This window comes from Mustela putorius, unplaced genomic scaffold, assembly GCF_011764305.1.
Source record: "Mustela putorius furo isolate JIRA1106 unplaced genomic scaffold, ASM1176430v1.1 tig00000785_pilon_pilon_pilon, whole genome shotgun sequence".
Taxonomy (NCBI): Eukaryota; Metazoa; Chordata; class Mammalia; order Carnivora; family Mustelidae; genus Mustela; species Mustela putorius.
The window spans coordinates 1175499-1186772 of NW_025421480.1; the positions used below are offsets into that span (position 1 = coordinate 1175499).

An 11274-nucleotide genomic window follows, 5' to 3' on the forward strand; every position below is an offset into this window, starting at 1 on the left:
CACTCAAATATCCACTGCTTTCATCTTTCTTCTGCTTTCACATCAATCCCAATAAATAATCTGTGATTCACTCTTTTTTTAGAAGATTTTATTTATTTATTTGACAGACAGATATCACAAGTAGACAGAGAGGCAGGCAGGGGTGTGGGGAAGCAGGCTCCCCGCTGAGCAGAGAGCCCTGATGCAGGGCTTGATCCCAGGACCCTGAGATCATGAGCTGAGCTGAAGGCAGAGGCTTAACCCACTGAGCCACCCAGGTGCCCCTGAAATTCATTCTTAATAAAGATTTCTGAAAACATGTCATTTCTTTTCTGGGTTACTGGTCCTCTAACTCTTGATACAGGGGAGGCTAGGACATCAGCTATAGGCTGCTGTAAAGGGAACAGATCCCCCAAATCATGCAGGCCACAGGCTTAAGTACCTAACCAGCTGGTCCCAGGACTAACACCACAGAAAGGTGGCCAGTGATTAAAGAAAAATTCCAGTCTGCAACTTAGATCAGCTCCTTGTTGATATCCATGAGGAGCACAAGTCGATTTTTTGGTCTTAGCAATAACAATGACAAGACGATGAGTTTCTGGGTAGTAGCAATAGTCGAATTCTTGCAGACATTTCTGGAAGAACACGGTCAGTCCAGATGGCCCATCCATTTCGAGTCCCGCCAGAAGCAAATGGCATGTGGGAGAGATTCCGCATCTGACTGAAGAGGAGAGAATACTGCCCAGAACCAGACAATATCAGAGCCCCAGTCGAGTGGCCTAAGGATCAGAACAGAAGTTCAGTTCTGATTTCAAAAAGAGGGTAAAAGTGCAGTCATAGAGAATGGGTGTGTTAGTCCAGGGTTCTTCCAGAAGGAGAAGCCAACAGGACTAAGCAAGCCAGGATTTTATTAGGAGAAAGCCTACCTGTGAACGGTAACAGGGAGACAGCGGGGAGGCAGGAACAGCGGTCAGGTAGGGCGCTGGTCTTCACAAAGCAGGGGCAGGACAGCTGGCTGAAGAGTCCTAGACCACTGAGCAGTCTAAGAAAGGTGTGTCAAGGCCAGGCCCTGGGAGAACTGCAGACCCAAAGTTGGGCATCAGATGAGTCCTGTGTCTATAAGGAATAGACATGTGCAGTGTCCCTGCCGCCCTCCGTGATCAGCCGGGACCAGCGCAAACGAGCACGCATGGCCTCAGTTTAAAGGCAGTGTGGCGTGAGCAGCTCGGGCCCTTGGACGCTAACGCCGCCGCCGGTAGTTAGAAATCTGCGCTTTCTCGTGGCTGCGGAGGGCCCAGTGCAGCAGGACTTCTCAAAAGGCTTGGTGAGGAGACCAGTGAAGAGCTTCTGTCGGACACGAGTATTACTAAAGCAAGACTCCCCCCAGACCCTGCAGCGGGCCAGTGTGCGCTTCCCCCCCCCGGCCGTGGACTGGCTCAAGGATCAGCTCAGAGAGCGGCAGCAAAACCAACAGATGGAAAATTCTCTGTGTATAGGCAAACAGGAGCCTCTAGGGGAAGGCGTAACTGGAAATATTAATCTTCCTTTCCCAAACGTGTATAAATTAAAGGGAGGCACTAAACTAGCAAGTTAAGACCCAGAGCTTTCAATTAAGAAAATAATGACTTCCTGAAAACTTTCCAACAAGATAATGGCAAACTCCTATCCAAGTGTGCGTCCCTTGCATCCTCACATAACCGTCGTCCTGGCAGTGTTCCGGGTTATTCAGTAACATTTCATGTTATCCCCCTCACCTCTCCTCAGTCAGTCTTCTTCCTGCAGAACAATAAACACACTACGGGAGGCAACATAATCTGCTGCAAATAGCATTTCGGTGCTAATGCTTCCAGCTCCAAAACCATTATTCTGTTTTCCAGTCCAAAAGTCTCAGTAAAAATGATAATATTTAGGATAGAATTCATCATAATTATTAGATGTTTATTACATGCTAGAGTCTATCCCAGGCCCTAGGAACTACCAGTGAATCAGATAGAAATAGTCCCTACTATTACAAAGGTTACATTCTATTGGAGGAAAACAATGAATAAAAAATATATACATTTTTATATGTAAAAAATATATATTTTTATATTTTTATATAAAATATATATATATATATATTTTTTTTTTATATGGGTGGTTCATTGGGTTAAGCCTCTGCCTTTGGCTCAGGTCTTGATCTCAGGGTCCTGGGATCGAGCCCCACGTCAGGCTCTCTGCTCGGCAGGGAACCTGCTTCCCCCTCTATCTCAGCCTGCTTCTCTGCCTGCTTGAGATCTCTCTCTCCCTGTCAAATAAATAAGTAAAAAATCTTTTAAAATATATATACACAAATTAATTGTTTAAATATCATAGAATAATAGAAAATAAAGAATATAATAATTAAAATATTTCATCTCATATTTCATGTTATTACACTTCTAGTATTATCATTATATATTATATGTAATATTCTTTTTTTTAAGATTTTATTTATTTATTTGACAGAGAGAGATCACAAGCAGGCAGAGAGGCAGAGAGAGGAGGAAGCAGGCTCCCTGCTGAGCAGAGTCTGATGCGGGGCTTGATCCCAGGACCCTGAGATCATGACCTGAGCTGAAGGCAGAGGCTCTAACCCAGTGAGCCACCCAGATACCCCTATATGTAATATTCTTTTAAAGAATAAAAGAAAGACTGGAAAGAAAGAATAAAGGGCAAAGAAAGTGATCTGGTCCAGTCCTCTAGCTTTAGAGACACAGGAAATACGCAATGTTGATGGTGACCAACCCCAACAACCCCACCAGAGTAATGCGTGCACTTGTCTCAGTCTCTCCCCTCCACTGCCACTCTTCTCTGCACAGACACATCCATGAGAGGTGACCTGTGAATGCTGGAACCGTAGTGCCTCCTTTGTCCCCACATCTCCTGTGACTCCTCAATAGCTCATTATCAAGTTATTCACACTGAATCCCTGGTGCCCACAACTGGACTTGGCAAGTAGTAGGCATATATATATTTTAATCAATGACTAAATGAGTTAGTGAATGAATTTAACTGAATTGAATAGCAGTCTGGGGAAACCAGGCTTGGTTGATGCCAGGGGTTTTCAGCTATGGGGATGCCTTTGGTTAAGCAGTAAGTCATCTTTGTGGAGTGACTGACCTAATCTCCAACTCAAGAACCTTCTCAGCATCTAACTCACCACCTTCCCCACTGCCCCCTCAGCCAAGTCAGAAGAAAAACGTATGCCAAAATCCCATGGATTTAAGTGGATTCATAACCCAAAACTAGTTTCACATAACACAAGAGATGTAGAGAATGTGTTTTGCAACCAATTGCAATGACAAAAAAAAAAAAAAAAAAAATTTGGCATGGACATGTCTGAAAAGGAAAACATAGTGTATTATATGCAAAACAAAGAAGAATGGGCCCAAGCATTCCTGTGGAAAGACATGACGTCTGTTCCAAATCCTGTGGTACAGATAGTACTCAGGCAGATAGCTAATCACTGTTCTGTGTCACAAAAAGGAAACACTTAGGGGTCATCAGGTTAAATCCACATTTATTTACGGAGCTCCTGATGAATACCCAGCTCTCCACTAGGTGCTGATGAAGATAAAATTAAAAGTATACATGATAGGAAATATGAAATATCTCTACACAGGTCATTAACATTCATGAGACCATGAGCAGACAATCCCTGGAAGTCTGCAACATTGAGCAGTGTGGGACACAGTGTTTGATCTCTCGGAGCTCAGCAGCAGCGAGTGCAGGGGTTAGGAAGCCTCCTTGGGGACAGTAAAGTTTGTTCTGGGTCTTGATAAGACCATACAAGTCTTATACGGAGAAGACTTGTATGGACAAAATGAAAGTGGAAGGGCCCCCACCCCCAGCATCAGGAAGAGGAGAAGGAATGTGGTATGCGTGATGGGCATTCAGGTGTTCGACATCCCGGCAGGCAGGGTATGTGCAGAGAAATGATGAGAGCAGTGTAAATGCCAGTGGGGTGAGGCTGTCACCCCCAAAAGAGAGGCTCGACATGACGGGTGGATCCGGAAGATTAACTTCCCCGATACTATCTGAAGTCCCAATCGCTGAGAAAGACAAAGAAACGTACCGCTACAGCGAAAGATCTCCACGACAAGGATCCAGTAGAGCTTATGTTCACTGGTGAGCAGGGCAGTGTCAAGAAAGGGAAAAAGTCACAGGACAGAGGAAAAGGGATCCTGCCCTTTGGTCCCTGTAGCCTTCCTCCCATGGCCCAGGGCATCCTCCCGGCTAACGAGAGGGGTCACTGCAAGGTGATGTACCATCTGATCTGGTATCGGCAGAAGCTTCAGGAAAGGAAAGTCTAAATCTTTTTCCCTGTCTCCCTCCTTCTGTCCCTGGGATAAGACAGAACCAGTGAGGCATGGGCCCAGACAAGCATGTACAGGAGTATGTCTGTGGTAAGAACAGTCCTGGATATGTGATAGAATGAAGCCAGAGATCCAGAAATAGTAAGAAATCAAGATCTCTGCATACAGTTGCAGATGCTCAAAAACTCCCTTAAATCTAGCAAAATGCAATAGTGAGAATTACAAGATACTACATGATATGGAAAATATCTCCAGATCCTCACGCATTCTGCAATAACCATCTTGTCTGGTGAGCACCAGGCTTCCCACACTTTACCAGGAGGTCCAAAGTAAACTCTTTCATCCCCTCCAAAACCCTAGTCTGTTGCCCAGCGAAGCCAAGCAATAGGCAGGCACCCTGTGCAAACCACTCCTGCTCAGTTTGGTATCCAAACCACAGACTACTTACGGAATTTGAAAACTGGGGAAGTCCATAAAAAGTCCAAGAGCCTGACCAGGTAGTTGCTGTTGTCCCATCATCTTGTAACAAACTTAATCACCTTGAAGGGAGGAGCAGATTGTACCACCTCTTAAATTCTTTGCAGCCCCTTAAGGAGGCAGAACTCTGTATTTCCAAAGCACACTAGAATCCCCAAGTAATCACCCATTTAATAAAAATATACTTATTGAACACAGCTATGGGCTTAGCAGTGCCCTAGGTAGAAGAATAGGAAGATCTTTGGTCTTTGAGGTAAAGAAGTTCACCACCTAATGGCTGAAACAGGGCACCGTTAAAGAATAATTTAGAATGAAAGCATACAAATGACCCACAGCTACTGGAAAGGTGCTCAGCATCACCCATCTTCAAGGAAACGTGAATCAAAACCACAGTAAGACTTACCCCCCTCCTACCAGAATGGTTCATGAAAAAGACAAATAACAAATATTGGTAAAGATGTAGAGAAAAGGGGGCCCCTGGCTATTGCCGGCGGGCGTGTAAGTGGGTGTGGCCACTCTGGAAAAGAGTATGGAGATGCCCCCAAAAAAGTAAAAACAGAACTACCCTATGATCTAGCAATTGCACTCCCGGGTATTTGCCCAAGGAAAACAAAACAGTAATTTGAGAAGATACACACCCCCATGTTCACTGCAGCATTATTTACAATAGCCAAGATATGGAAACAATCTAAGGTCCCCTGACGAATGAGTGGATAAAGACAACGTGGTATCTATAAATACAATCAAATATTATTCAGCTATAAAAAAGAATGAAGTTTTTTTTAAAGATTTTATTTATTTATTTGACAGACAGAGATCACAAGTTGGCAGAGAGGCAGGCAGAGAGAGAGGGGGGAGGAAGCAGGCTCCCTGCTGAGCAGAGAGCCTGATGTGGGACTTGATCCCAAGACCCTGAGATCATGACCTAAGGAGAAGGCAGAGGCTTAACCCACTGAGCCACCCAGGCGCCCCAAAAAGAATGAAGTTTTGCCACTTGTGACAATATAGCTCAAACTTGAGGGCATGATGCTAAGTGAAATAAGTTATAGAGAGAAAGACCAATACCATGATCTCATTTATATGTGCAACCTTAAAGAACAAAAACAATTACAAAAAACCCCCAAGCTCATAGACACAGAGAACAGACTGGCAGTTGCTGGAGGTGAGGAATAAGGAGCAGGGAAAATGGGTGAAGGGGTCAAAAGGTACAAATTTCCAGGGATAAAAAAAAATAAGCTATAAGTATGTAATACATACACAGCATGGTGACTTTAGCTAATAATACTGTATCATAGATGTGAAAGTTGCTGAGAGTAAATGTTTCAAGTTCTCATTATAAGAAAAAATTTTTGAAACTGATAGATGTTAACTAGGTTTATTGTGGTGATCATTTTTCAATATATAAAAATATTACATCACAACATATACCTGAAACCAATATAATGTTACACTTTAATCATGCATTAATTTAAAAAAATCCTTCTTACAGCAAAAAAAAAAAAAAAAAACAAAAAAAAACGTTTAGAATGCTATAAAACTGACTAGAAAAAGATTGGGAGGTCAGAAAAGAAAGAGTCTGGTGGAAACTGGAATTTTGGGAAAAGCTACTAACAACATCACCACCCACATGAGTGTTAAACCGTAAGCACACCGGGAAACAAGCCTAATTGGAAACATTTGCTCTGAGTCACAGCCTTGGGGAAACAATTAGGGAAAAGTATGTTTGCATTGTGTAAGATAATGGTTCATCTTGGTAGACTTGTCTTTTAAAGTAGAACAGCTCAGGGGCACCTGCGTGACTCAGTGGGTTAAGCGGCTGCCTTCGACTAGGGTCAAGGTTCTGGGATAGAGCCCCGCATCGGGCTCTCTGCTCAGCAAGGAGCCTTCTTCTCCCTCTTTCTCTCTGCCTCTCTGCCTACTTGTGATCTCTGCCTGACAAATAAATTTTTTAAAAGTAGAACAGCTCAGTAAGTAGAATTGAGTCTTACAGAAGGCTATTCTGCATTTACACTGTACGCAGTTTCCAGAAAACAGACCCTGATCTAAGACAGGAGCCACCAGAAAGAGAGCCAGCCATATTTGTAGAGGCTGAATGGGCTTCGGGGATGCGATCTGAACTGGGGTAAGAGCATCTCTTATAATAAGCAAGGGGACCAGATCACTTCTCTCTCAAGCCCGACCACTTCTGCGCGTGAGAGAGGGCACCGGAATGAAGACGCCAGCACAGCCGTTCCGAGACGGTGCCGAGCGAACCAGGATGGCTGGCCACTCTGCTTATGGAAAATACACTCTCCACCCACCTGACCCTCTCCACCGTCAAAGTTCCACCGTTAGAAATACATTCCTTTGGATTAAGACACTGATGTCTCGTAAAAGCCAATTCCCCTTTCCTGAGATGCTTATCAACCCTTTCTCAGTCCTTCTCCACTAGCCTGTTCTCCAGATCCCTTGCAAGGAGACATCATCACCTGGAGAGAAGGCTTTGAAGGTTCGGAGAGAAGGTAAACCTCCCCCTGGCTCACATGCCGCCCCCTTGAGTCACACGCTCCTCCCCGACTCACACGCTCCTCCCCCAGTGAGATGCTCCTCCCCCTGACTCACACGCTCCTCCCCCAACTCACACACTCCTCCCCCCAGTCAGATGCTCCTCCCCCAACTCACACGCTCCTCCCCCAGTGAGATGCTCCTCCCCCTGACTCACACCCTCCTCCCCCAACCCACACACTCCTCCCCCCAGTCAGATGCTCCTCCCCCAACTCACACGCTCCTCCCCCAGTCAGATGCTCCTCCCCCTGACTCACACGCTCCTCCCCCAGTCACACGCTCCTCCCCCGACTCACACCCCTCCGCTCTTCCAGCTGCGTGCTCACCCTCCCTGTGCGCTCTCAGGGCTGTGCGTTGCTCCCGCGGTCCTGGGGCCGACGGGCTTTCCTCTCTCTCTCTCTCTCTCTCTCTCTGTCCACTTTTCTTCTCATGCTTCAAGACAAGCAGGGATGCGCACCGTCCTCCAGCCCCTGCCCGCAGGGTAAGCGCGTTGCCCCTCTGAGCGGGGCAGACCCTTTCCTAAGCCCCGGCCGCTGTCGGTCGCCGCCAGAGCGGTCCCCCCGCAGCGTCCTCGCGGCCTGCGGGCGCCCGACCTCACGCACGCCCCGGGCACGTGCGCACCTTCCCCTGCCCCTGCTCGCGGGAGAGGAGCCGGCAAAGCGTCAGTCCCAGCGCCGGTCGCTGCGGACCCTGTGGTCTGAGCCTAGGGCGCGGGCGTTCCGGCGTAGCGTCGCGGGAGCAGCGCGGCGGGTCCCCCGGTGCCCACCGAGTGACCGGAGGAGTGTGACATGCTTAGCCACTGCCTGGTCCAGGCGCGAACGGTCGCCCGAACGCCGGCGGGCGCCGCGGCGGGGAGCCAGCGCCCCGTCCGCACCGGGGGCATTTCGCCTGCCGCGTCCTGCAGTCGCCCGAGACCCGAGACGACGCACCGCTCGGGCCGGTGTCCTCCTCCTCTTGTCGCGCATCCCGGCGCCGCAGCCCGCGCCCGGCACGCGGTGAGGCCCGGCAGGATCTGCGGGACGACCGTGTGGACGCGAGCCCTCTCCACGCTTCCCGGGTCGGAGCTCCCCGACGCTCGCTCCACGAGCCGTTAGAGAGGACACGCCGTGGAGACATCAACGTTCGCTGCTTTAATCAGCTCGAACAGCTCCGTGTCGGCCTCAGTAAACAGAATCACGGCCATGGTTACCCTACAAGGGCGTTAGGAGACAACGAACGGAAGGTAACACTTTCTGAAGAGCTGTGGGTAGTCTACGTGCGTTCCTTGACCTCCGTCTGATCCTCAACCAGGTCTTGGAAAGTCTAGTGTGAACCTCAGGCTGCTGCCGCCTCCGTGGCTTGAGCTACAAGAAACAGCAGGGAGCTGGGAGGCCGTGGAGAGCTGGACCATCCAGGAGAGGGACTCCCTGCTGGTGGGGCTGGGGAGGAGCCCGGGGAATCCCTTCTCCCTGGTCTGAACCCATTTCTGCCTCCTGGTCCTCCATCACAGCCAGGGTCACAGCTGAAGAGGCAGCTCCAGGGCACTTTGAAAAATGTTCTCCGGTTGCTTCTGTCTTGCTCACTTTAATCTACCACATAACTCTGGGCACATTATCATGCATCTGATTAAGTACCTGAAGTACCCCCACTTGTATCCCCAAAGGTGCTGTCAGGCTGCAGGAACTTACAGGGAAAGATCCCTGAGCTCATGACTTTCCTGATCACTTTCGGGTAATAGACATTTCTGTGGTCTTGTTAGGTCACAACTACACTCTTAACTCAGAAAATGGAAGATCTGGTCTCCCATGTGAAGATCAAAAACTTGGACTTCATTTAAAGTTCTGATCTTTTCTCTAGTACCTCCACCTGGGTCTGATGCCAAGGGAGCATAAGGTCCTGGAAGGGGGCCTGAAGCTTTTTTTTTTTTTTAACCACTTTATGCTTCCACTCTCCTTCCCCATGATGCCAACGCGAGAGGCTTCTGAAGCTCCCAGGAAGGCCAGGAAGGGAGTTAGGAGGGAAGGGAAAGAGAGGTTAAAAAAACACTGAGCAGGGGGCAGGGTGGGGTGGCCAGAGATCTAGTTTCACTGGTATTATCATATTGTAGCTTCCAGGTCTCTGGGCAGGCAGATGTTTATAACTAGTTCTTACTTGTATGGATGTCTTGGCTTATACATCAGGGACCCCAAACAATGGTGACCTCTCCCCAGCTCTCTTGACCCAGAAGAATGGACTCTATCCTGGCAGACACTTCTGTAGCCCTAATAGAGAGGACCTAATATGGCCCCATATTAGCTCTCTTTTGGCGAATCACATCAGGCCCCCCAGGAAACCTTTATATATGCTTTGTCTCAATAAACTCTGGGGTTCTGGCCAAACGCAACACAAACACAATGCCCTATCACAGTCAGCTAGCCCAAATCCCGCCCTCTTGATTTCCCAGGCAATATGAGGTAGACCAAAATTCCACAGAGCCCCTAAACTGCTCTCCAGGTGGCGGGATCGAGCCCCACGACATGTTTGTCTCAAGAAGCAGGTCTTTTGATTCCACTTCTTCGATTGAAAATGACACACAACTCACCAACAGCTCTTCCCAAAGACACCTACTCCAAAGATTCTCTCTCATGTTCCACGTTCTTGACTCTTACATTCTCGGTTCTATGAGCTGCAACTTCTCATTTAACAAACGCTCTCAGCAGCAAACTAAGTCCACTTCTTGACAACTGGATGTCAAACAAGAAGTCCTCTTGGGCAATTTCAATGCATTTGTGTCATTGCTGGCTTTTATTTCTATTTTTGAAAAGCTTTACTGAGGCTTACTCAAGTGAATTAAGAGAGTCGTGGAATGTTAAAAGGACTTGAGTAATCATGAAGTTCAGTTTGTGCATTTCACAGAGGAGAGATCTGAAGGCCAGTAAGAATGACCACAAAATACACAAGCAGGAGAATACATCGCTGAGGACTTACTGTGTTACCACTGGAGAAGTACAGAGAATGTCGGGTGGTCTAAGAATACAGGAATGGCTTCCACTTAACACCACATAAACCACTGGTCTAGACAGTGCCTAGTGACACTTGGTACATTGTTCCCACCCCCTCTGGGTTCCCTCCTCCAGCACAAGGATGAGAAGGCTAAAAACTGTATTTCTAAGACTTCCTTGCAGTTAGGGTTTGGATGTGATTTGGGTTTTTCCAGGGAGATAGATACCTGGGCTTGGAAGGCAAAGGGAAGCAGAGGCTGAGTTTCTGTGACTGTGTTGATCTATAATCATTTTCCATCAGCCAAACTCTGCATCCCACTCCCTGCTGGTGTAAGGGAAGCAACAGCAGTTCCCGTCTCCATCAGACGGTAGCTCCAGAGGCGTGAGCTCACAAGGCTGGTGGCAGGTGCACGCTGGTTTTTGCTCCTGGAGTCCTTCCATCTGTGGCATGAGCCTAATTCCTGTACTAAGTCCCATTCTTTGTGAAATAGATGGGCTGCTGCTGTCTGCACTAAATCAAGAGTGATATGCATGTAAATCACAGCATAAAATTTCAAAGTTGGAAGGACCTTCTTTGAGGCATCAAGTCTATAATCCATCAACAGGTTCCCAAACATCGATTTCCTAAATCTCTCTTATGTTTCTCTCTTCTCCATTCCCCTGACCCTGCTCTACTCTAGACCCTCAGCGTCTCTGTTCTAGACTATTGAAATTACCTCCTGGTACCCCTGATTCTAACCACTATCCATATGAATCTAGCTGTCTGGCTTGACTTCTGTTCTGCCTAGCATCCATATGGATCTGACCTTTTCTGATCTTGTCACTTCCTTGCTCAGAATTCTTGAATGGAACACGATAACCTAGAAGATGGTATCCAACCCACTGAGGGCGGCACTTCAATATCCTTCAGAATCTGGGCTCTGCATGTCCCATTTACCTTCTGCTATCCCCTATGACTCCAGCAACACAGAACTAAT

The 11274-nt window shown here is 47.6% G+C and overlaps 1 long non-coding RNA gene across 8 annotated transcripts in view; it reads right to left on the minus strand.

Annotated features, from left to right (window-relative positions):
- Positions 1–145: 145 nt before the first annotated feature.
- LOC106006209 overlaps positions 146–11274 on the minus strand; it is a 41713-nt gene continuing 30584 nt past the window's right edge. For 4 of the 8 annotated variants that reach the window (XR_006607969.1, XR_006607966.1, XR_006607970.1 and 1 more), the window contains 2 exons: positions 906–1755; positions 146–758 (listed from right to left, as the gene is read on the minus strand). This is a non-coding gene — a long non-coding RNA (uncharacterized LOC106006209). Of the gene's footprint in view, positions 759–905; positions 1756–4764; positions 4856–5196; positions 5380–11274 lie in introns of those variants that run through there. The other 4 variants (XR_006607965.1, XR_006607967.1, XR_006607968.1 and 1 more) reach the window with 2 other exon arrangements.